The sequence below is a fragment of the Theropithecus gelada genome, chromosome 5 (genome assembly GCF_003255815.1).
Source record: "Theropithecus gelada isolate Dixy chromosome 5, Tgel_1.0, whole genome shotgun sequence".
Classification (NCBI taxonomy): domain Eukaryota; kingdom Metazoa; phylum Chordata; class Mammalia; order Primates; family Cercopithecidae; genus Theropithecus; species Theropithecus gelada.
The window spans coordinates 158,553,102-158,577,354 of NC_037672.1; the positions used below are offsets into that span (position 1 = coordinate 158,553,102).

The following is a 24,253-nucleotide window of genomic DNA, read 5'->3' on the forward strand; positions in this document are numbered from 1 at the left end:
ATGTTATCTCTTACAGTTATATCTTTAGTATTTAGCTGAATGCCTAGAAAAGCATAGCAGTTAAATCAATATTTGTTAAATGAATGAAGATTAAACAATGATCATGTATGTACTTCCCCTCATCTTTTTCTTGCCTACTCTATTTTATATGATGGGAGATTAAATTGAAAGTGTAGTAAAAAGTCAATACGCTTAATGAAAACTGCTATTAAAGAAATTGAATCTAGAAATTGTTGAGCTGTGCTAGGTTTAAATGATTGATTGCCAATAAACATCAGCTGATTGATAATTCTGCACATGGCTACTGTAAGAAAATAAAATTTTCAGCAAAATTTTAAATAAAATAGTCTGGAAAAATTCAACAATGTATAATTGCAAATATAAGAACCATCATTACGTGACTTGTTATTTGCACATTTAAAAGATATTGAGTACCTACTATGTGTCAGTACAATGCAAGCAGCATAACACAAAGTTGAATTGGTAAAGGTCCTTTGCACAGTTTGTAGTCCAGAGAAGAAAAGTGAGAACAGTAATAGTTTTATTCTGATGCAGCAAATACTCTAGTTTTTTGATGAAGAACTTGAAAAAAACAAGAGCAACTTCAGGCACAAGAGGCGTTTGTTTACTTTTAAAGGACACACTGGATTTAGGTAGATAAAAATGACAAGCGGTTTTTCAACAGAGAGGGAGAGAAGAATGTATTCAAGAACAGTAGTTACGGCTGGGTGCGGTGGATCACGCCTGTAATCCCAGCACTTTGGGTGGGCCAAGGAAGGCAGATCACCTGAGGTCAGGAGTTCAAGGCCAGCCTGGCCAATGTGGTGAAACTCTATCTCTACCAAAAATACAAAATTAGCTGGGCATGGTGGTGCATGCCTGTAATCCCAGCTACTCTGGAGGCTGAGGCAGGAGAATTGCTTGAACTCGGGAGGCGGAGGTTGCAGTGAGCCGAGGCCGCACCATTGCACTCTAGGCAGGACAACAAGAATGAAACTCTGTCTCAAAAAAAAGAACAGTAGTAATAAAACAATGCAATCAGAGAACAGCTTGTGTTATGGAGAGCTTGTAGTAAAGTGTGAACATGGGAGAATAGTAGGAAGAATTAATAGAGAAATAAGTTTTCTAGAATGAGCTAAAGATTTTATTTTTTTCTCAGAAAGCTAGAAGAAGCCATTAAGGGATTTTAAAGGGAATGTGAAGTGGTCACATGTAAAGTTTATGAAGACCTCTCTGGTTATAATACGAAGTGCAGGTTGAAAGTGAAGGAGCAGTCTCAATAGGCAAGGATAAAGTTTGAAGGTGAGAAATGACAGGCCTTAAACTAAGGCAGCTACAGTGGAAATAAGAGGACAAAATAAATTTTAGATAAATGAAAGTTAATTTCACAAGGTTTTATGACAGATTAGATTTGAGAAATAAATGAGGGTTAAAACTTAGCCAGACTTGGTTTTCTAGCTATGTCTACATTAACTAAGAAACACTGCAAGTATATAGGTTTTAAGAAAAAAATATTTCTAGTAATTTTGCATATTCAAATAAAAAAATTTGAGACTCAAAAGGCAAATTGCAAGTAGAACTTAACTTTGGAATTTCTCAAGGTAAACATAGCAGTTGTAGCCATGAGCTTAGAAAGATAATGCCAAAAAAAAAAATTAAAAACACACACTTTATACATTTAAAAATAAATATGAATACATATTTAGCCAAGATTCTTAAAGAAAGTCATGGTAAAATGATGTTTCTATATTAATATTCCTTATGAACATGTAAATAATATTTTTAAAAATAATTTTAGAAACTAAAAATTACCAGTTACATGACAAACTCCTTTGTAAATATTTCTGTCACTCACTTACACATGAACATTGTATTTTTATATATTGTTATCCCACCAATAAGTTCCAAAATAATATGAATAAAGACCTTGAAAAATATGTTTTAAACTACTGATTTTGAGACTTGTTTGTGAAGTGAATTACAATATGCAGTACTCTAATAAATCAGCAGTAAAATGTTATTTAGAAAAAATATTCATTTTAAACAAGTGCACTGTTCGACAATACTTATGATTACATGCCATGTCTCTAATTTAATAATTACTATTGAACCTACATGACCTGTGTTAATTTTCTGTATTCAGGCAGAAAATTAATGCATGTTCCATGTTTTATATTTGTGAAAGAAATCCAACTTCCTCAGCTATGCCAATGCTCCCTGCTTTATTTGGCTTAGAAGCTTTTGAATCATAAATATTCTCTGATTCCACCCGGATTTTAAGAGCCACAATGTCCCTAGGCCTATATTAAAAATGAATCAGTGATAAAAACTATGTGGTGAATGATGTATTCTATTAAAAATATTAAATTTCTAAGTTTTTAGCTGAAGTGGAATAAGAAGTGTATTATTTATAGTCTTGAGAAGAAAAAAGTCAATAGCTGTATTTTTAAATATCTGAGTTTGATGGTATCCTCTAATATACACTACATTAAAAAAAAAACACTCTAGCTTTCTAAAGTGTTAAAAAACAATTTTGCAGATTAAATTATTTTTATCAATGATATAAAATTTGGGTTCTGTTAGCAATTAATAGCCTAAAGAACAAAAACCCTTTCTCATATATATACACATATATACACAAAATATATAATGTATAATAAATATTATATATAATATATAATGTATAATATATATATCATATATTATATATATTTTTCTAGTTTATCTGTATAATATATATCTCATATATTACATATATTTTTGCATGTGTATACACTTTAACTTTATACTTTTAAGTAGAAAAGTTGTATTTTCTCACTGCTTTAAATATTAAAAATTCAGTAGTTTAGTTAGAAGCCTCAACCATTAAAATCTGTCTCTGAAATCTAGATATGATTTGAGTATATTACTTATACTTTTGAAGTATAGTATATATTCTGAAATCTTTTTTATAAGATATAATATTCGCTATTAAGAATGTAATGACATTTAAAATCCAGACATATTATGAAAATTTTATATTTTGATATATTTTCTCCCATTGATAATTTTGTTAGCTATGCACTGCAGAAAATCTTTTTACAAACAAACAAAAAAATAATATGGCAAGCTGCCACACCTGCAATTGAATTCTGGTTGAATTAAAATTATAATTTCAATTGTATATTATCTGTCTGTGTTTTTCTTTTCAACAGAATACTTTGCTTTAAATAGAGATCAACTGTATATGCAATGAGCCACTCCACATAAATTTCAGAAAGAGAATTACCATACAAATGATCATCTTTTAATCAGGTTACTACTGTTTTTATTATTACTATTTTTATTTCTTTTTGCAATTGAGTTGTATGAGTTATTTATTTTAATAGTAACCTTTTATTAGATATACAGTTTGCAAATATTTTCTCTACTTGCATACATTGCCTTTCCACTTTATTGTTTCCTTCACTATGCAGATGTATTCCCACTTACCTATTTTTGCTTTTGTTGCCTGTGCTTTGGATGTCATATTCAAGAAATCCCTGCCAAGACAAATGCCATGAGGAGTTTCTCTTATGTTTTCATTTAGGAATTTTACAGTGACAGGTCTTTATTTAAGTATTTATTTCATTTTGAGTTGACTTTTGTATAAGGTGCAAGACTAAAGTCCAGCATGATTCTTTTGCATGTATCCAGTCCTCTCAACAAGATTTGTTGAAGAGATGATACTTTCTCCATTGTGTATTTTTAGCACCCTTCTAGAAGATCAATTGAACATCTATGCATAGACCCTGTATATTGTTCCATAGGTCAATATATCTGTCTTTATGCTGGTGCTATGCTGTTTTAAATACTGTAGCTTAGTAGTAAGTTTTGAAATAAGGAAATGAAATACTTTAGCTTTGTTTCTTCTTTTTCATTGTTACTTTAGCTATTCGGGGTTCTTTGTGGTTCCATATAAATTTCAGGATTGTTGATTTCATTTCTGTAAAAAAATGTCAAGATTTTGGTAAGGATTAAACTGGTTCTGTACATTGCTTTGGATAATATGGATTAGTTTCCTTTTAGATAATTGATAGTGAATAGATTCACTCAAATCAGCAACTGATATATGTTGATTTGGTATCTTTCAACTCAACTGAGTTCATTTGTTACCTCTAATGTGTTGGGTGGATGCAGGTGTAGTTTTTAGGGTTTTCTACACATATGATCATGTCTTCTGCAAACACACATATTTTAGCTTTTCTTTTATAATTTGGATGCCTTTTACTTCTTTTACTTGCCTAATTGATCTGGCTAAGACTTCCAGTACTATGTTGAATAGAAGTGTTGAGAGTTGCATTCTTGCCCTGTTCCTGCTCATAGAAAAATAGTTTTATTTTTCAATATCAAGTATGATGTTAGGGGAGGGATTTTTATACATGACTTCATTGTGTTAATTTCTGCTATATCTAGTTTTCTGAGAGTTTTTATGGTGAAAGAGCATTGCATTCTGTCAAATGCCTTTTCTGTATGTCAACAGCAGACACACACACACACAAACAATTAAAAAGGAGTAAGAGAATTGAATAGACGTTTCTCTAAAAAAAGACATACCAATGTCCAACAGGTATATGAAAAAATGTTCAACATCACTAATTATCAGTGGAACCAAGTCCCAAGCACAGTGTAATATCACCTCACATGTTAGAAAGGATATCTATCTATTTGTCTATCTATCTGTCTATCTATCTATCTATCTATCTATCTATCTATCTCTATTTGAAACACTTGTTATCATGTGCATGTGTGTGTGTGTGTGCAAGTATGTGTGTTTTCAAGGATATGCACACTGTTGGAAATGTAAAATTGTGCATCCACTATAGAAAACAGTATGGTGGTTCCACAAAAAATTAAAAGTGAAACTACAATATGATCCAATAATCCCACTTTCAGCATATCTAAAATAATTGAAATCATAATCTCAAAGAGATATCTACACACACGTTATTGTAGTATTATTCACCATAGTCAACAAAGGAGATAACATAAATGTCCATCAACAGATGAATGGAGATATATATATTATATATAATAAAATAATTCAGTCTTAAAAAAGAAGAGAATATCTTGCCATAATTGACAATATAGATGAACATGGAGGATATAATGCTGAGGGTAATCAGCCAGTTATAGAAAATAAATACTGCATGATTCCAGTTATAAGAGAAATCTAAAAAAATCAAAGTCATGGAAACAGAGTAGAATGGTGGTTTCCAGGGGCTGCGGGAAGGGAAAACAGGGAGTTATTCTTAATGGGTATAAAGTTTCAGTGATGCAAGATAAATAAGTTTTAGAGATCTACTATAAAACATGATGCTGACAATTGACATATTGTATTGTGCACTTCAAAATGTGTTAACGATATGGGAGTGATGGGAAGGGAAAAGCATGGTCCCTTTAAATGATACCGAAAGTAGGAAAGGAAGTGCTGGGTAGAGGAGGGTATGGTCCCTGGCTAGGACTCCACTCCTACAGACCTAGGTGAGTAGAGGCATTTTTGTTTACCTGCCCAAATGTATTTCCCAAAACCACCTGGCCTGCTATGCCCCCATCTTGTGCCTATAAAAACCCCCTAGATCCCAGCAGGCAGAAACACAGGCAGCTGGACGTCGAGAGGAACACACTGACAGGTACCAGCACACTAGCAGCTATCGACTCACAGAACGACAAGGAATTTGGTTGGGGCAATTGGAGGAGAGCCTAGGCTGCCAAATGACCTGACTCCAGGGGAAAACCATCTCCCTTCTGGCTCCCACATCTGCTGAGAGCTATTTCCACTCAATAAAACCTTGCACTCATTCTCCAAGCCCATGTGTGATCCAATTCTTCCGGTACACCAAGGCGAGAACCTCAGGATACAGAAAGCTCTCTGTCCTTGCAGCAAAGTAATGGGTCTAATTGAGCTGGTTAACACAAGCCGCCTATAGACTGCAATATAAAAGAGCAAAACTAAAAGAGCACCCTGTAACACATGCCTACTGGGGATTCAGCTGTAAGCATTCACCCCTAGACACTGCCAAGGGGTTGGAGCCCCACAGCCTGCCCATCTGTATGCTTCCCTAGAGGTTTGAGCGGCAGGGCATCAAGAAGTGAGCCACACGAAGGATATGAACAGATACTTCTCAAAAGAAGATATTCATATAGCCAACAGACACATGAAAAAATGCTCATCATCACTGGCCATCAGAGAAATGCAAATCAAAACCACAATGAGATACCATCTCACACCAGTTAGAATGGCGATCATTAAAAAGTCAGGAAACAACAGGTGCTGGAGAGGATGTGGAGAAATAGGAACACTTTTACACTGTTGGTGGGACCATAAACTAGTTCAACCATTGTGGAAAACAGTGTGGCAATTCCTCAAGGATCTAGAACTAGAAATATCGTTTGACCCAGCCATCCCATTACTGGGTATATACCCAAAGGATTATAAATCATGCTGCTATAAAGACACATGCACACGTATGTTTACTGCAGCACTATTCACAATAGCAAAGACTTGGAATCAACCCAAATGTCCATCAGTGGTAGACTGGATTAAGAAAATGTGGCACATATACACCATGGAATACTATGCAGCCATAAAAAAGGATGAGTTCATGTCCTTTGTAGGGACATGGATGCAGCTGGAAACCATCATTCTCAGCAAACTATCGCAAGAACAGAAAACAAAACACCGTGTGTTCTCACTCGTAGATGGGAATTGAACAAGGAGATCACTTGGACACAGGAAGGGGAACATCACACACCGGGGCCTATTGTGGGGAGCGGGGAGTGGGGAGGTTAGCATTAGGAGATATACCTAATACAAATGATGAGTTAATGGGTGCAGCACACCAACATGGCACATGTATACACATGTAACAAACCTGCACGTTGTGCACATGTACCCTAGAACTTAAAGTAAAATAATAATAATAATAATAATAAAAGAAAAGGAATTACTAAGGAAAAAAAAAAAGAAGTGAGCCACAGCCCCATCACATTTCCTGTGAAGGGGACAAAGGAACTTTTCCCATTTCATGAGAGGCCAGAAAGTATGTTAAGTGTTCTTATCTCAATTTTTAAAAAGGAAAGAAGAAGTGAATTGGGGAGAAAGACATCCCTTTAGTACTTCTTTCATGAATTTACTGATTCTCATGGTTCTAAAAACGGCACCTAGTACACAATAACTTTCTGTAAGACAGGAATAAATCCAATATTTGTCAGGTCTAATGTTACACAATTTGGGTTTGGTCCTCTTTAAGAAAAATAATGCAAAACTTTGAATACAAAGTTGCTAGTGCCCCTCCTGTGACATGTACAATCTGTGCACCAAAGGGCCCTGAATTTAGGTTCTATTAGCAATACTAAAAAGCTCCCTGTCTTATGGTATTAGAGATATGACTTCTTGGAAAGTGAGGGTCTAAATTCACACATGCCACATCTTTTTCAGATACTAATTGGTTCCTGAATGTGGAGATAACAGTACATTTTATGGACAAAAACTAAGAAGAACATGTTCTTCGGGCAATGGTTCAGATCTTCTACAGCTTGTGGAAAATGTCAGTAAGCACAGAGAAATCAACAGGTGCAAGCTGATGAGCACAGGTAAAATATAGCTACTAGAGTCAGATATGCAAATAACAAAATTTCTAATGCAAACTGTATTGACCTGTTAACAGTCAGCCCAAACAACTACACAACTGAACACCTGAACCAGATGTTCAGATGACTAGAGGCAAAAATTTGGTCTAATTCCAACTCTTAAAACCTATATAACGGGAAAGATAATTCAGGATCTTGTAACTTACATGCGGACCCAGAATTTCAATTTTAAATTAGTGTGCCTGCAAATTTCCTTTTCTCAAACTGTTTACAAAACTGATGTTTATACTTCTTTTTAAGATGGTTGAGGTTCTTATGAAACCTGTTGAATTTTTCTTCTTTGACAGCAGAAATAAACTCAATCTTTACAAAAAGAAATGCTCGGCATAAAAACACATCAATCTGAATGTCAATAAACAAATAAATAAAGTATAATTAAGAAAAGGCCTTTAAAAGTAAAACAAACAACAAACAAACTGAAGGCTGGTTCAGTTTACCAAAAGTATAAAAATGATATGCAGAGTTGGTTAAATTTGAAATACAATGGATAATCATATCTAATCAATTCAGAAAAATACAAATAAGAACATTTTATACTGTCTTAGATGGCCTTATATAAAGTAGCAAACATTGCTTGTTGTCACCAAATAGTCATTCTTCTGTTCTTCCTTTGTAACAGAATGCTGAGTAGTGTGCCTAACTAAATGATTATATTTACTAACCTCTCTGCTATGATTTTTGTAGTTACTGCATGCCAGAGATCTATATATAGTTGTGGGATATCCGGGAAGACTCTTTACAAGAGCAACAATAAGTTTCCTTTATCTTTCACCTGCTTTGTACTGCTATGGAACTGGAATACAAATTGATGGAATATAGTTTGATGACTGGAGCTCCAGCAGCCCGCTTGAACCCTGAGATTACCTTGTGGATGGAAGCCATGGTCTTGGAATGCTAGAGAAAAAGATAAGTAATTGAGATCCAGGTGCTTTATGGAACAAAAATAATGAAAGCTGTATACAGTATGTTTTATAAAACAGTGAAGTCTTAGAACTTTAACTTATTTTCCCCCAATCTATTCCACTCTGTGCTGGAAGCTAATAGTAACACAGTTTAGATAGATGGAGAGAAGAAAATACTAAGAGGAACAATAAGAAAACAATAGAAATATACAAACATAATAGATAAAATTCACATGATATCTTAACAATTCAAACAATTGATCCCAATGGTATAAGCCACATTAAAATTTGTACGAAAGTCGCTTAAAATAAACAGTTTTCAAACCATTGAGTTTCATGTAAATAATAAGTGCCAGACTTACCAAATATAGCATTAGAAAATTCAATTAATGTTGAATTTCAGATCAACATTTTTGTAAAAGTGTATAATACAATAAAAATATTTATAGTATGTCTGAAATTCAAATTTACCTGGGAGTTCTGTATTTTGTCTAGCAACCCTACCTGTAAAGTGGTTGAGTTATAATAATATAAATTACATAATGCTTTCTTCAAAGAAATAATATTTTAGGGAGCTTTACATTTGGTATCGAACATGATCAACAATGCCATATTGAATAGAATAAATGACATACATTTCATTGAACACATGGTATACCACTGAATTTTATGACAACCTCCTTATTACAAATGAAGAAACTAATGTTCAAATTTATTTTATAAATCCATTGTAGGCATGTAGCTAAGAAGTGGCAAAACTAAAATTGAAATATAGTTTAATATGACATAATTTGACTTATGTGTTGAATTTAGACTAGACTTTATATGAGCTACTGAACGGTGAGCAACTATAGATATTATAAATATAATGTAGACAATAATGTCTAAAATTTTTAGACCTGGTTTCTCTCAAGTAAAAACAAACAAAGCAAAACAATTTCTGCCATGCAACTCCTTCCTGACAACTTTCTTGGTCATGTTAACACATCCAAAACAGTTCCGCATTTCAACTTCTCTTTTTCTTTCACTCCTGACTGCCAATCCTGACAACCAATTCTATTTTATTTCCTCTCCAGGTTTCTCTGAATACTCTGTATTTGTCTTTATGCTCGCCTCAGCTTGCTTAATTCAGTTTCCTTTACCAAAGGAACTCACAAACCAGGAACCAAATCAAAATAAGGCGTTTAGCTTTTTCAGAAATGTGGGCATACAGAGGACACAGATACAGGCAGATTCATCCAGCTGAGTGAACATAATGGCAGATTTTTTAGAGCAGGGATCGATAAAAGATTGCTAATCAAGAGAAAAGATAGCATGATTCCTAAACCTTCCTTGAACTGAAAAAAAAAAAAAACAAACAAAAAACGAAAGAAATTCCTCCATGTCTCCATTTCCAGTGGCTATTATAACTAGATAAAATGTGCTTCCAGCATTTCCTGTGAATTTCCAATCTTTCTTGGTAGTATATGTAACCTAATAGTAAATTCCTATTGTTTTAGGTAGGTTAAGGGTATATGTACTCCTTGAAACATATATAAGGAGGAAGAGAAGAAAGGGAAAGAAAGAGAAGAGAAAATGCAGATGTCATTTCATAGAAAACTTGCAATGTGCCTCATACGGTGTTAACAGATTTAAAGTGTTTTTTTTTTCTCATTAATTCTCACCAAAAAATATGAGTTAATGTTACTGTTATCTTCATTTTACAGATGAGGGTACTGAGGCACAGAGGGTTTAAATAATTTTCTTGAGATCACATCATTCCTATGTGACTGAAGATTAATTGGAATCCAGACAGTTTGAATCCACAGCCCATGTTGCAAACCAGTGTCATAATGGCTCCTGTAGTTTGGCGGTATGCTTTTATTCATTTGATGCAAAATATAAAACAGACAAAATGAAAACCTTCAAGCATCAATTGAATATCAACTAGACCCACACATAAGAGCACAGTAGAGCAAATCTAGCTGTAACATATAAGGGTTAGAGTTCAAAGAGCACCAGAAAACTGGATTACCTCACTTGCACACAGTGGTTAAACTGCTCTTGAGGCAATCGGGCTATGTAAAAATCCCAGCACCTGATATCACTTAGTTCAGTAGACCTTGGGTAAACAGTTAAGTATCTCTTTTATCATCAATTTTCGTGGTGGCTCATGCCTATAAACCCAGAGCTTTGAGAGGCCAAAGCAGGAGGATCACTTGAGGCTAGGATTTTGAGACCAGCCTGGGCAACCCAGAAACCCCATCTCTACAAAAAAATTAAAAAATAGCTAGGTGCAGTGGCTCACATATGTAGTCCTGGCTACTTGGGAGGTTGAGGTGGGAGTTCACGGCTACAGTGAGCTGTGATTCTACCACTGCACACCAGCCTGGACAACGAGCCAGACCATCTATAGGACAAACAAACAAACAAAAATTCACTCATGTAAATGAGCATAAGATTCCCTGTTTCATAGCGTTGTTGTTCTTAGGGCTAGTGAGATAATGAGGTAATATTAACCCATCCTATTAAAGAAATAAAATTATATATGCAGTGCGTGAAAGGAGTACATGTATACACATGGGATTTCTTCTGCACTCAAGAATTAAATAAAAATATATTTTAATTAAATATAGCAAATATGAAAATGAGGGGATATAAAAATGAGGTGCAGTTATGTTTTTAAAATGCATCTATATTATTTTAATTGTTTGCAATTAGAATGTATTTATGTATTGTCTAGGTGACTATACATTTAATCCTACCTAATATACATATTCAAAAGTCAGAAAGGGTATTGAAAATTGTCATTGCTTTCCTTTGACATGAAAGGCACTTATTAATTTAATGTTATATAATTTAATGGGAATTAAATTCATTTTTGTAAAAATAGATAATGTACTTACAGGGTATATAAACTGACTCACATATGACCTTTTTGAAAGTCTTTCAGCATATCAGAAATCCATATCAAACAATGAAAAACTCATCTTATGCAAATAGAATTATAGATATTTCTTAATGTAACTAAATCCCAAAATTAATTAGACAACATTCTTAGTGGCAAACAACAGAACCCATTCCAGGTAGTTTTAAGCGGGCAAGAAATTTAATAAAGACTACTAGGAAGCTTGTAGAACATTCAAGAGATCTGAGTATCAGGCTTGGGGTCTAAAATGCCAGCAAAGATGCCCAAGGCACATATTGAAATTGGCCTATTGGAGACCCCATTGTAGCTGAACACTGAAAAAGCCACAGCTTTTGTCACTGTTGTCCTTGAAAATAGTGTCCTCTGTCACAGGAAGAATGGTGGGAAGAATAAATTTTGTAGAACACCTGCATTTTCCTGTTCCTATTCATGAAATGAAATCTTGTTCTTTGGTTTCCGTGTTACAGCCTTATTTACATATCTGCTCCCTAACTACAAGGAGGGCTAAACAAGTATGATTTTTGGTTTCCAACTTAGCCAGCAAAAATAGTGGGGTAAGAATTGCCAAAACATTGAAGGGCTGTTCAAAAGGTGTTGGGTAACAAGAAAACACATCAGATATCCACTAGACAGTGCCGAAAAATGAATAAATCTATATATATATATGTATGTTGTTTATTTACATAGTAAAGTCCTTATTAGCATATTTTAAGCATAAATATCAAATGAAAGACAGTTTAAGTGGTATTTTACATTTGTCACATTATATAGTTATATTGAAACATGCATCAAAATATATTTTCATAGACTTTTGAAACTATAGTACTTAAACAAAAACACCAGGAATATACTGGAAATTTGAATAAATATTCCTCTTTGAAAGATATCTTTGCACTCTGCTGTTTTAATTTTGAGAAGCTGATAGTTCTACGTACGCGATAGATTAGGAATGTTTGTTCAGCTTAACTAAATATGGCTCAAAATGAAACTGAAACTTTCTAAATATTGAAAACATTTTTAAAATTATCAAAATGTATCTGTTCTATAAAGTTTATACAAAATAACTTTATCCAATAAATGTATTTTGCGAGAACTTATCTAATATTTATGTATGTTTTAGAGACCTAACTTATCCAGTGATCATTTTTCTAAAAATTTTGAATTTCTGAAACAGAGTGAAGTATTAGGACGGAAACAAAAGAATTTCTCAGATCCATGTACAACAATGTGTCCACTTTTGCAAGTTGGCCAGAGAACATCAATCATAGCATACACTTTCTTTTTTTTTTTTTTTTTTTTTTTGAGACGGAGTCTCGCTCTGTAGCCCAGGCTGGAGTGCAGTGGCCGGATCTCTGCTCACTGCAAGCTCCGCCTCCCGGGTTCACGCCATTCTCCGGCCTCAGCCTCCCGAGTAGCTGGGACTACAGGCGCCCGCCATCTCGCCCGGCTATTTTTTTTTGTATTTCTTAGTAGAGACGGGGTTTCACTGTGTTCGCCAGGATGGTCTCGATCTCCTGACCTCGTGATCCGCCCATCTCGGCCTCCCAAAGTGCTGGGATTACAGGCTTGAGCCACCGCGCCCGGCCTACACTTTCAAATTATTCTTGAAATACTTTAAAGGAGTTTATAATGACGGTTTTCAGACCACAGCACCCTCAAATACCCTGGGCCTATTAATTAAGAGTAAGGATGGCAGTAAAAAAAAGAAAAGATACAGTGTAGAAATGACAACCCATAAAGCAAATCCACAATGATTCTGTCAAGGCCTTTTTCTCTCAAAGTATCTTAAATGCTCCTGAGAAATGTGCTCAATCTTCTTGGCATCTTAGAGAATTAAGCATTATTCTCCAGATAGTCTTTGAGAAAAGTTTCCACATATGCAAACTCAGAAAACTCCATCAAAATAAGAAATGATAAAAATTGAAGAAGCTCTGTGTTTTTGATATATTCTAGGACATTAAAAAAAAACATTAGGAAGATGTAACCAATAGGAGTTTGGGCTTCCATCTCAGGCCTGTGTTTTAGGGGTTCTTTATGAAGCAGCCAAGAATAAGAGGACAAGTGATGGCTTTCTTGAATGAGGATAAAAAACATGAAAGAGAACATAAAACTTCAAAATCACTAAAGCAAGGGATTGCCCCACCTCATTTCCACAGATACCCCATAAGCACACAATTTTTACTTTTCATCTTGTAGGATAACGTTCACTTTTTGATGCTCACTTTAAACAGAAGCATGGAAGGAACAGGTGATTGCCCTTGAGTTTGTTTCTGTTTTTGTTGCACTTTTGAAGCTATACTTTATTGAATTGAGTTTAAATTCCGAATTTCTAAAAATGAACCTGAGTAGAAAAACATGTTTTCATGCTAGGAAAATATATTTTTGCTTTGATTAATATTTCTCATTTCTAATACATTATGACATGTTGAAAGCAAAAAGTGTCTTTATTGTCTTTTGATTTTTCACAAGTTATAGGCTGTTTCTCAACTATAAGAGCATCAAATAGATATTATTGATAATTATAGATATTCTGACAGTCAGACCTTTGACCTGCAAACATTATTTTCAGAGATGATTAACCAAGAGTAGTAGAGTACAAAGGCTTCTGAGCATTTTTTTTTCTTGACCTACTCATTTATTGAGAAACTATCCAACTCTTAATAATAATATAGATGATTTCATGGGAGTTGGTATAGTTCCTATTGCCTAGTGAACACATGACCCCAGATCGACCAATCAGAGAATTACATTCTTGTACTTATTGTAATTATTTCAGTGAAAGCTACGTGATGCCATACAAATCTGTGATCTTTCTAGAATCTGTTTCATAAGTATTAGAACATTATTAGTAAGTAACTATGTGAAGTATTAGTTTTTAAAATCCTTTATTATTGAAAATTAATATATGCACATGTCAGAAATGCAAAAAGTGAAAAAGAGTATCTATTAGAAGTAAGTCTAATTCTATCTTGATCCTATCCTTATCCTTAGAACCAACACTGTGAATTATTTCATATAAATAGTTTTAGAAATTTTCTACAAATTAACAACATACATTTTTAGGTTCATAGAAGTATTCTGTAAGATAATAGGATATTTTAATATAAACACATATAAATATTATATTTTCATGTTAGCACATATAAATCCCCCTCACCGATTTCTAATGGCTGTAGATTCCTATTACATAAAAACAAACATATACATACAATCACATTTTCTGTTGATGGCATCTTAATTTTTCCTTTTACAAAATTGTGAAGGTGAACAATTTCATACATATGCACTTGAACACACATATAAGTCCAAAGGACCTATAGTAAACCTCTCAGTCAGTAGATTAGATATAGCAATGTTCCAATAATTCTCTTTTACTCTACATCCAATTTTCATTAAGCTCCCCTGACATCACAAAGTCTAGCGTATATCATATGAAATATATACATTATAAAGCAACTCTATTTATGTACTCACATTGATGTCTTCCAAATCTAAATTATTTAGAATAATATTGTTCCTTTTCCAGATAATGGGAGGTCTCAGGGTTCCTTGAATGGCACAGCTCAGAACAGCACTTTGTCCCACAGTTGCTGCAGTGATGCTTAGTTTCTGATCTTCCGGCAGACTCAACTGGATCACTTCTGTGAAGATAAAGTGTCAGTAATGTTGATGAACATGTAGTTTTGTAAGGTTAAGTAGTATAAAGCTACTGAATACTAGTAATTAAGGCTTTTAATTTGAATAAAAGCGAAAAAAGCTTGTGATGAAATGAAAGAAGAGAAAATTGTTTCCAATAAAAGGTCAGAATGACATTTCAATTTAATTGATTGACAAGCATCCTCATGAGGCACAGAACTATTAAGCATGAAATGAATATCAGAAGTAGAGTTATAATAAGCCTGGCAGATTGCACCCAAAAGAGAGATAAATTATTTAACTGCCAAATCGACATGTAGTGTGTCATTGGCATTGAAATAAAAATGATGCTGTTTATTCACTGATAGATTTATATTGTAGGTTAGGTGAGATCATTGCTGGCTGGCTTCAGAGAACACTAGCACAGCGGACTGGGTAAAAGGCATCTTTATGCTGGGAAACATGTTGACTCTGAAGGCATAAGATTTGTTTGGGAAGTTGAAGAAGTAAAAATCTGAAGTCCACCGACCAAACAGCAATTAAGTAGAATTCTATCAGCTGTCTTTACCAGATCGCATTGGTATTGAATAGTTATTTCATGATTCTTAAAGTTAAATATCGTATTTTAACTAATGAGTATACACATTTCTGCTGATAATTTCTGCCAATGTACACATTTCTGTCTATTGCTGGACAACATTATTTGAAATCTGGATCTGGCTTTCCTTTTTGGTTTTCAGATAATCCTTACCAACTAGGAGAATTATCAACTGTATCATTGTCAATTTTCATGAGAGATGACTAGAATAATGTCTATGAATTCTGCATCCATGTAAAAACGGCCCTTTTGTTTCCTGTTGACATTCACAGACACGAAGTTTTCTACATTATGATTTGAGTCTTGTAGTTTGACTTTGCTTACAGTCTTGACCACGTTAGAAATACCACAATTTCTGACTTAAATGTCGATGTAGAGGAGTGAAATAATTGTCCTTTGTCCCCTTGTTAAGGTTGTGATATTTGTCCCTGGGGTTGAGTGAGGAAAGTGGTGCCCTAACTTGTAATTAATATGATCATGTGCAACGACTGCATTCTTCTTGAGAAAGCCCCCTCCCTCCCTCTCAGCATTCTACCACATTGTCTCTATTTCTTAATCCTGTCTTCCCTTTTAGATGCCAATCAAGTGAGTGTTATAGAACATAAATATCTCATAAAGAGTTATTTGGTTTTTGGTATCATCACAAATTGCAATGCCAAACATGACATATGTGTTTGGATTAAGGGCCTGGATTAAACATATAATCCACCACCCCCTCAACACACACACACACGTTAAATGTTGAGTGATTTGGGGTGTTATCACCACTGGCTGACACCTCATTATCTGATAAAATGAAACAGAAATATACTCACACTCCTATTCTGTTATATAGCATCTCATCTCTAAACCTAAAGTCACGCTTATTTAAGTTATCGTTGTTTTGTGTTGTCACAGTGAACAGGAATGCTCTTGAAATTGTAAAATTCTACTAGAGAAAGACTCGGCCCAGATTCATTATTTGGTTTGTTACATCACCCAAAATACAGACAGAAAATCAGACAGAAATGGGTAACAAACATCTTGTCCATTCCTTTGTGTGAGAATCTAACCCTGAATCAGATTTATCCATATTACCATTTATTTCAATGCTTCCTGAGTAATAAGAACGTAGGGAAGGCCAGGCACGGTGGCTCACACCTGTAATTTCAGCATCTTGGGAGGCAGAGGCGGGAAGATCACTTGAGGTGAGGAGTTCGAGCCTGGCCAGCATGGTGAAACCCCGTCTCTACTAAAAATAGAAAAAAAAAAGCCAGGCATTGTGGCACATGCCTGTAGTCCCAGCTACTCAGGAGGCTGAGGCAGGAGAATCTCTTGAACCCGGGAGGCAGAGGTTGCAATGAGCCAAGATCATGCCACTGAACTCCAGCCTGGGCATCACAGTGAGAATCCGTCTCAAAAAAGAAAAAAAAAAAATGGGGAATATTTTCAGTCTGTTTTAGATTAATATATATTCTGTCATATACATACGACATGTCTCTGTTACACATCACATAGGTGTACACATATAAAACCACACATACACACACACAGAAACATAAACACACACATACACTCATACAGATATATATATATATATACGTAAATAAGTTAAAAATTATTCAATTACTTCGAAACACTAAAAGTTGAAATCTGCAGACACAGTGTTTATGTCTTTGTTTAATGTTACAAACTAACGGAAAATGAGAACATTATAAAAGTAATGGCATCATGTAGAGTATCATGTAAGAATTATTAATAATTTCCCATTTACATTCCTGAATTTCAGCTTCTGGTTCCTCATTAAATTACAGAGGAGATAATGGGACATCTGGTTCTAAAAACAGCATGTGAACATTGGCTCTTCTGCCATTTAGAAATACAATTGCTACTAAGTTACCCTGGAATCTCTTCACTAACCTTACGCATCTGTTATTAAGTCCTAGGCCATTTGAATTAGTTGTGCTTTTTATAGTTATATATTACAATGGTAATTAGATAATATAATCATCTTAGAATAAATGCTGAGATTTGGCATAACATTATGTGGGCAATCTTTCTAAAATGTATTTTTTTAGAAGATGTGTAATTAGAATAAAGATTATTATTCACTAGGAATATTAACATGCACAGAAAAACTTACTTTTTAATTTTATGGCTACATTTTAAAATGACTTTAAATATATTTCTTGGTAATACTTATTAAATAACTATATATTTGATAATTTCTTAGATTTGTTTTCTGCATATTTCATGCTGTATGTTTCACCTCTTCACTACTATGTTGTATAGAAAAACTACACCAAGCCAATCATGTTCACTGGTTACATCTCAAAATCAAATGGCCTTTTCCTGAAATAAATTTAGCAGCGCATTTTATTTTAGCTACAGAATTGCCATCCCCATCTTCACTTGTCTTGTAATAGTTATTAAGAAGCACAGATTAGCACAGATTTAATATTACAAGTTAAAAATGTTAAACATTTTTATTCTTAAATTATATCAAGAATGCTTTAATGTTGAGTGAAATGCTTATAAAATGCTAAAATTATAAGTTTTATTGATACATGATCATTATTTCTAGAAATGCACTACTATGTAAAACAATAACTATGAATCAAGCTATAATCCAATTTAAAAATGATTTTTATATCTATTATTTTAAATTGCTTCTGAGTGTGTGTGTGCATTGGAGTGACTATAGTTGCTACTTTAAAAACAAGAATTTTGAAACAAAATATTGAAAACAATCTTTTATTAACTATAGTTAATCCATGTTTTCTTGGATATACATTAATAATGACTTGTTTCATTTTATAGCCTTCTATATGCAAACAGCTTATGCTAGTTATGTACAGAAACTATCTTTGCAACAAATAGCACCAATCATTTTATACTCCTCTGCATTCTTTCTGCTCTAATGACCTCAACATGTATCATGTGTGGAGAGTCACCTGGTGCCCTAGCAAAAGGTAAAAACATATAGGCTAAGTATAACATACGGTACTGAGTGTTTTGATACACTTCAGCACTTCTTTCCTTTATAAACTTTGCCTCCTCTTGGAAGCCCTCTCAAGTATTTACAGCAAAATTTTAATGATTTTTTTTTTCCTGATCTCACATTATGAGGACTATTACTACCTTTTTAATCCAGCTTTTGTTTTTGATTACTTAGGGAAGTTAAGAGGCAAGTAAAATAGTTTCACACTGTGAATGCTTCTCTATGCTTTCTCATTTTTACTACTTGGCTTAGAGAAAAACTAAGAGCTTGCTTTAAAGGAATGAAATATTTGAAGTATCTGCTAGAAGAATCTGAAGCCAAAGACACAAGTACAGTTTAGTACAACTTGCAGCATGATTAGTGGGTAGTTATAAGGCATTGATTTCAACAGCAACTAGATCCTACCAGTAGTAATATAAATTTGGGTAAAAATATGTAATATTTTTTAAGTTTTATTTTAAGTTCAGGGATATATGTATGGGTTTGTTACATAGGTCAATGGGGATTTGTTGTGTCATGGGGATTTTTTGTACAGATTATTTCATTACTCAGGTATTAAGCCTAGTACTCATTAGTTATTTTCCTGATCCTTGCCTTTGTCCCACCATCCATGCTCTAATAGGCCCCAGTGTGTGTTGTTCCCGTCTATGTGTCTATGTGTTCTCATCATTTAGCTCCCACTGATAAGTGAGAATATGTGGTATTTGGTTTTCTGTTCCTGCATTAATTTGCTAAGGATTATGGCCTCCAGCTCCATCAATGTCCTGGTAAAGAACATGATCTTGTTCTTTTTTATGGCTTCATAGTATTCCATAGTGTTTAAGTACCACATTTTCTTTATCTAGTGTATCATTAAAGGGGATTTAGGCTGATTCTATGTCTTTGCTATTATGAATAGTGCTGCAATGAACTTCAATTCGTGTGCATGTGTCTTTGTAACGGGATAATTAATATTGTTTTGGGTATATACCCAGTAATGGGATTGCTGGGTCAGTGGGAGTGTAAATTAGTTTAACCATCATGGAAGACAGTATGGCAATTCCTCAAATATCTAATACTATGTGATTTTAACACATATAGAAAAAGTGAAATATCATGAATATTTGTGAACCACTAGTTTAAAAAGGATGATTTTAGAAACTTTGGTTAAAGATACCTTTTAAAATCATAAGAAGAGCAAGAGCAAGCTTTTCATAACCAAGATTCTGCTCTTCTAAATATCGACCTTGGCCGGGCGCGGTGGCTCAAGCCTGTAATCCCAGCACTTTGGGAGGCCGAGACGGGCGGATCACGAGGTCAGGAGATCGAGACCATCCTGGCTAACACAGTGAAACCCCGTCTCTACTAAAAAATACAAAAAAAAAAAAAAAAAAATAGCCAGGCGAGGTGGCGGGCGCCTGTAGTCCCAGCTACTCAGGAGGCTGAGGCAGGAGAATGGCGCAAACCCGGGAGGCGGAGCTTGCAGTGAGCTGAGATCTGGCCACTGCACTCCAGCCTGGGTGACAGAGCAAGACTCCGTCTCAAATAAATAAATAAATAAATAAATAAATAAATAAATAAATATCGACATCTTTGAAGTCCCTAACTATAGACTTATGTTAAATATTTCATTAAATCTGTTTAAACACTAGACTCATCATCTTATTATCCTCATCACGCCTATTATTCCTATTATAGGAATGAAGCCTAGAATAAATTTTGTCAGTAATGTTTCCTAATAATGGGTACTTTACCTTTCTCTACTTCAGTAAAGAAATTACTAATTAAATGCATATACTAATACAATATTAAGCCAGAAATAGATCAAAAAAAGAAAATCACTTAGAAAGTGGAAATGGAATAAATTAATTATTCTCATAATAAGATAACCACAATTACTTAATAACAAGGTTTTTAAGTAACAAGGAAATTCTGATGGCATATTTTGTCAGGAAATAGGTGACTTCAAAATAAATGGTAATGCTTACATAATTTAGACATGTCAAGATATTCACAAAGTTATGATGAAATGCTTAGAATCTTCAAGACAAAGTATCTACTTATTAAATATTATATGCTTTTATTATAATTAGTCTTATAAAATTAAAACAAAACAAAATTTAAAAAGTCTAAAAATTTTGTTTTGGTAACAATGGACTGGATAAATTGGACACTCACAGAAGAAGTGACACCACAGCAAACAAACACATAAACAGTATGAACTAAATACAAATAATTTATTCTTAAAAGCATTAGAGAAATATCAGGATAGTGAGTAACTGCCCAGTCTATGTTCTGAAGAGAACTGTAACTGAGAGATGAGATTACACCTGGAATTGCACATTCCATTGAGGATTTTTTTCATTTTGAAGAGATAACAGTAATACTTAGATGTTATTATGTGGCTTATTGTTTTCCAGGCATATGGGATAGGGAAAATAATGGAGTGTGTCCATCTCTGTGCTAGGACTTTAAGATGCCACCGTCTACAACTGAATATATGGACTGCAGCACGCTGTTACCTAGATGTCTTAAACAAAATCTCTCTGGAGTAAGTTCATATCATTGTATTCATCCAATACTTGCTATAAACAATTTTGTATTTATAATACCCGGAAAACTATAAACTATAATATGGCCCACCAAAAGAGAAGACAGCATGATGAGAAGGAGCAGAAACAACACATAAGAGTAAAAATAATCCAATAAGATTGTAAGATGTATTATGTTTATGAAAACAAAATTCCAGGTTAGAAATTTTGACCATAAAAAATAGAACTATAAACATTAAAAGTTTGTGAAAAATCAACTAGAAATTATAAATTATAAAAGCTGTACTAACTGAAATTAATAATTAAATGTATGTACTTAAGGTCAGATTAGACACAGCAAAAAAGAGAAATAGTAAGCTAGAAAAGAGATTAAATGAAACTTTACAGAATAAAAAGCAAAAACCAGATAAGTTTAATGAAAACAGTGTTCTTTTGAATCCCAGAAAGAGAAAACAGAAAAAAAAAATGGAGGAGAAGTAATATTTGAAGAAATAGCAGCTGACAGTTTTCCATAAATGTAAAAGACACCAATCAATAGATTGAAGAAGCATATCAAATTTCAAGCAAAGCAAACAAAAAGCTAGACTAATTCACACTGAGTCAGTGTATTAGTTCATTTTCAGGCTGATGATAAAGACATACCTGAGACTGGGAAGAAAAAGAGGTTTAACTGGACTTACAGTTCCACATGGCTGGGGAGGCCTCAGAATCATGGCAGGAGATGAAAGGCATGAGTGGCATGCCTTACATGGCAGCGGCAAGAGAAAAATGAGGAAAAAGCAAAAGCGGAAACCCCTGATAAACCCATCAGATCTTGTGAGACTTATTCGCTATCAAGAGAATAGCACAGGAAAGAACAGCCCCCATGATTCAATTACCTTTCCCTGGGTCCCTCCTACAACATATGAGAATTCTGGGAGATACAATTCAAGATGAGATTTGGGTAGGGGCACAGCCAAATCATATTATTCCTCCCATGGACCCTCCAAATCTCATGTCCTCGAATTTCAAAACCAATCATGCCTTCCCAACAGTCTTCCAAAGTCTTAACTAATTTCAGTATTAACCCAAAAGTCCACAGTCCAAAGTCTAATCTGACACAAGGCAAGTCCCTTTCTCCTATGAGCTTTTAAAATCAAAATAAGCTAGTTACTTCCTAGATACAGTGTGAGTGCAGGTACTGGGTAAATGGAGCCATTCCAAATGGGAGATATTGGCCAAAACCAAGGGGTTACTTGGCCCATACAAGTCCAAAATCTAGCGGGGGGGGGGGGGGGGGGGCGCGGGAGGGGGCAGTCACATTTTAAAGCTCCAAAATGATCTCCTTGACTCCAGGTCTCACTTCCAGGTCATGCTGATGCAAGAGGTGGGTTCCCATGGTCTTGGGCAGCTCAGCCCCTGTGGCTTTGCACGGTACAGCCTCCCTCCCAGCTGCTTTCACAGGCTGGCATTGAATTTCTGCGGTTCTTCCAGGTGCATGTTGCAAGGTGTCAGTGGAGCTACCATTCTGAAGTCTGGAGGACAGTGACTCTCTTCCTACAGCTCCACTAGGCAGTGGCCCAGTAGGGACTCTGTGGGGGGGGCTCCAACTCCACATTTTCCCTCCACACTGCTCTAGCAGAGTTTCCCCATGAGGGCCCTGCCCCTGCAGCCAACTTATGCCTGGGCATCCAGGCATTTCTACACAGCCTTTAAAATTTAGGCAGAGGTTCCCCAAATCTAATTCTTGACTTCTGTGCACCCGCAGGCTCAACACCACATGGAAGCTGCCAAGGCTTGTGGCTTCCACTCTCCAAATCCACAGCCTAAGCTGTACATTGGCCCCTTTCAGCCATGGCTGGAGCCGGTAAGACACAGGGCATCAAGTCCCTAGGCTTCTCACAGCACAGAGTCCCTGGGCCTGACCCAGGAAACCACTTGTTCCTCCTGGGTCTCTGGCCCTGTGATGGGAGGGGTGGCCTTGAAGATCTCTGAAATGGCCTGGAGACATTTTCCCAATTGTCTTTGGAAAAAACATTATGCTCCTTGCTACTTATGCAAATTTCTGCAGCTGGCTTGAATTTCTCCCCCAGAAAATCGGTTTTTCTTTTCTATCACATAGTCAGGCTGCAAATTTCCCAAATTTTATGCTCTGTTTCCCTTTTAAAATGAAATACTTTTAACAGCACCCAAGTTACCTTTTGAATGTTTTGCTGCTTAGAAATTTCTTCTGCCAGATTTTCTAAATCATCTCTCCCAAGTTCAAAGTGTCACAAATCTCTAGGGCAGGGTTAAAATGCTGCCAGTCTCTTTGCTAAAACATAACAAAAGTCACCTTTTTTCCAGCTCCCAACAAGTTCCTCATCTCCATCTGAGACCACCTCAGCCTGGATGTTATTGTTCATATCACCATCAGCATTTTTGTCAAAGCCCTTCAATAAGTCTCTAGGAGGTTCCAAACTTTCTCATATTTTCCTGTCTTTTTCTGAGCCCTCCGAACTGTTCTAACCTCTGTCTGATACCCAGTGCTAGTCGCTTCCACATTTTCAGGTATCTTTTCAGCAATGCCCCATTCTACTGGTACCAATTTAACATATTACTTTTCATGCTGCTGATAAAGACATAATTGAGACTGGGAATAAAAAGAAGTTTAATTGGACTTACAATTCCACATGTTGGGGAGGCCTCAGAATCATGGTGGGAGGTGAAAGGCACTTCTTACATGGCAGCACAAGAGAAAATGAGGAAGAAGCAAAAGTGGAAACCCCTGACAAACCCATCCGATCTCCTGAGACTCATTCACTATCATGAGAATAACATGGGAAAGACCGGCCTCCACGATTCAATTACCTCCCCCTGGGTCTCTCCCACAGCACACGGGAATTCTGGGAGATACAATTAAAGTTGAGATTTGGGTGCGGACACAGTCAAGCCATGTCAGTCAGTCACTTAACAATGAAATTAAAGAAAATTAGGAACACTCAATTTACCAATGTAATAAACCTGCATATGTACCCCTGAACCTAAAGCAAAAGTTTTTTGTTTGTT

General features: G+C 35.1%; 1 protein-coding gene across 1 annotated transcript in view; it reads right to left on the bottom strand.

Moving 5' to 3' along the window:
* Nucleotides 1-23,963, bottom strand: part of FSTL5 (follistatin like 5) — a 268,181-nt gene extending 244,218 nt beyond the window's left edge. The window contains exons 1-2 of the mRNA XM_025385806.1: nt 23,870-23,963; nt 14,956-15,122 (exon numbers count right to left, since the gene is read on the bottom strand). The gene's annotated coding sequence lies outside the window, so the exon portion shown is untranslated. The remainder of the gene's footprint in view (nt 1-14,955; nt 15,123-23,869) is intronic.
* Between the last annotated feature and the right edge of the window lie 290 nt (nt 23,964-24,253).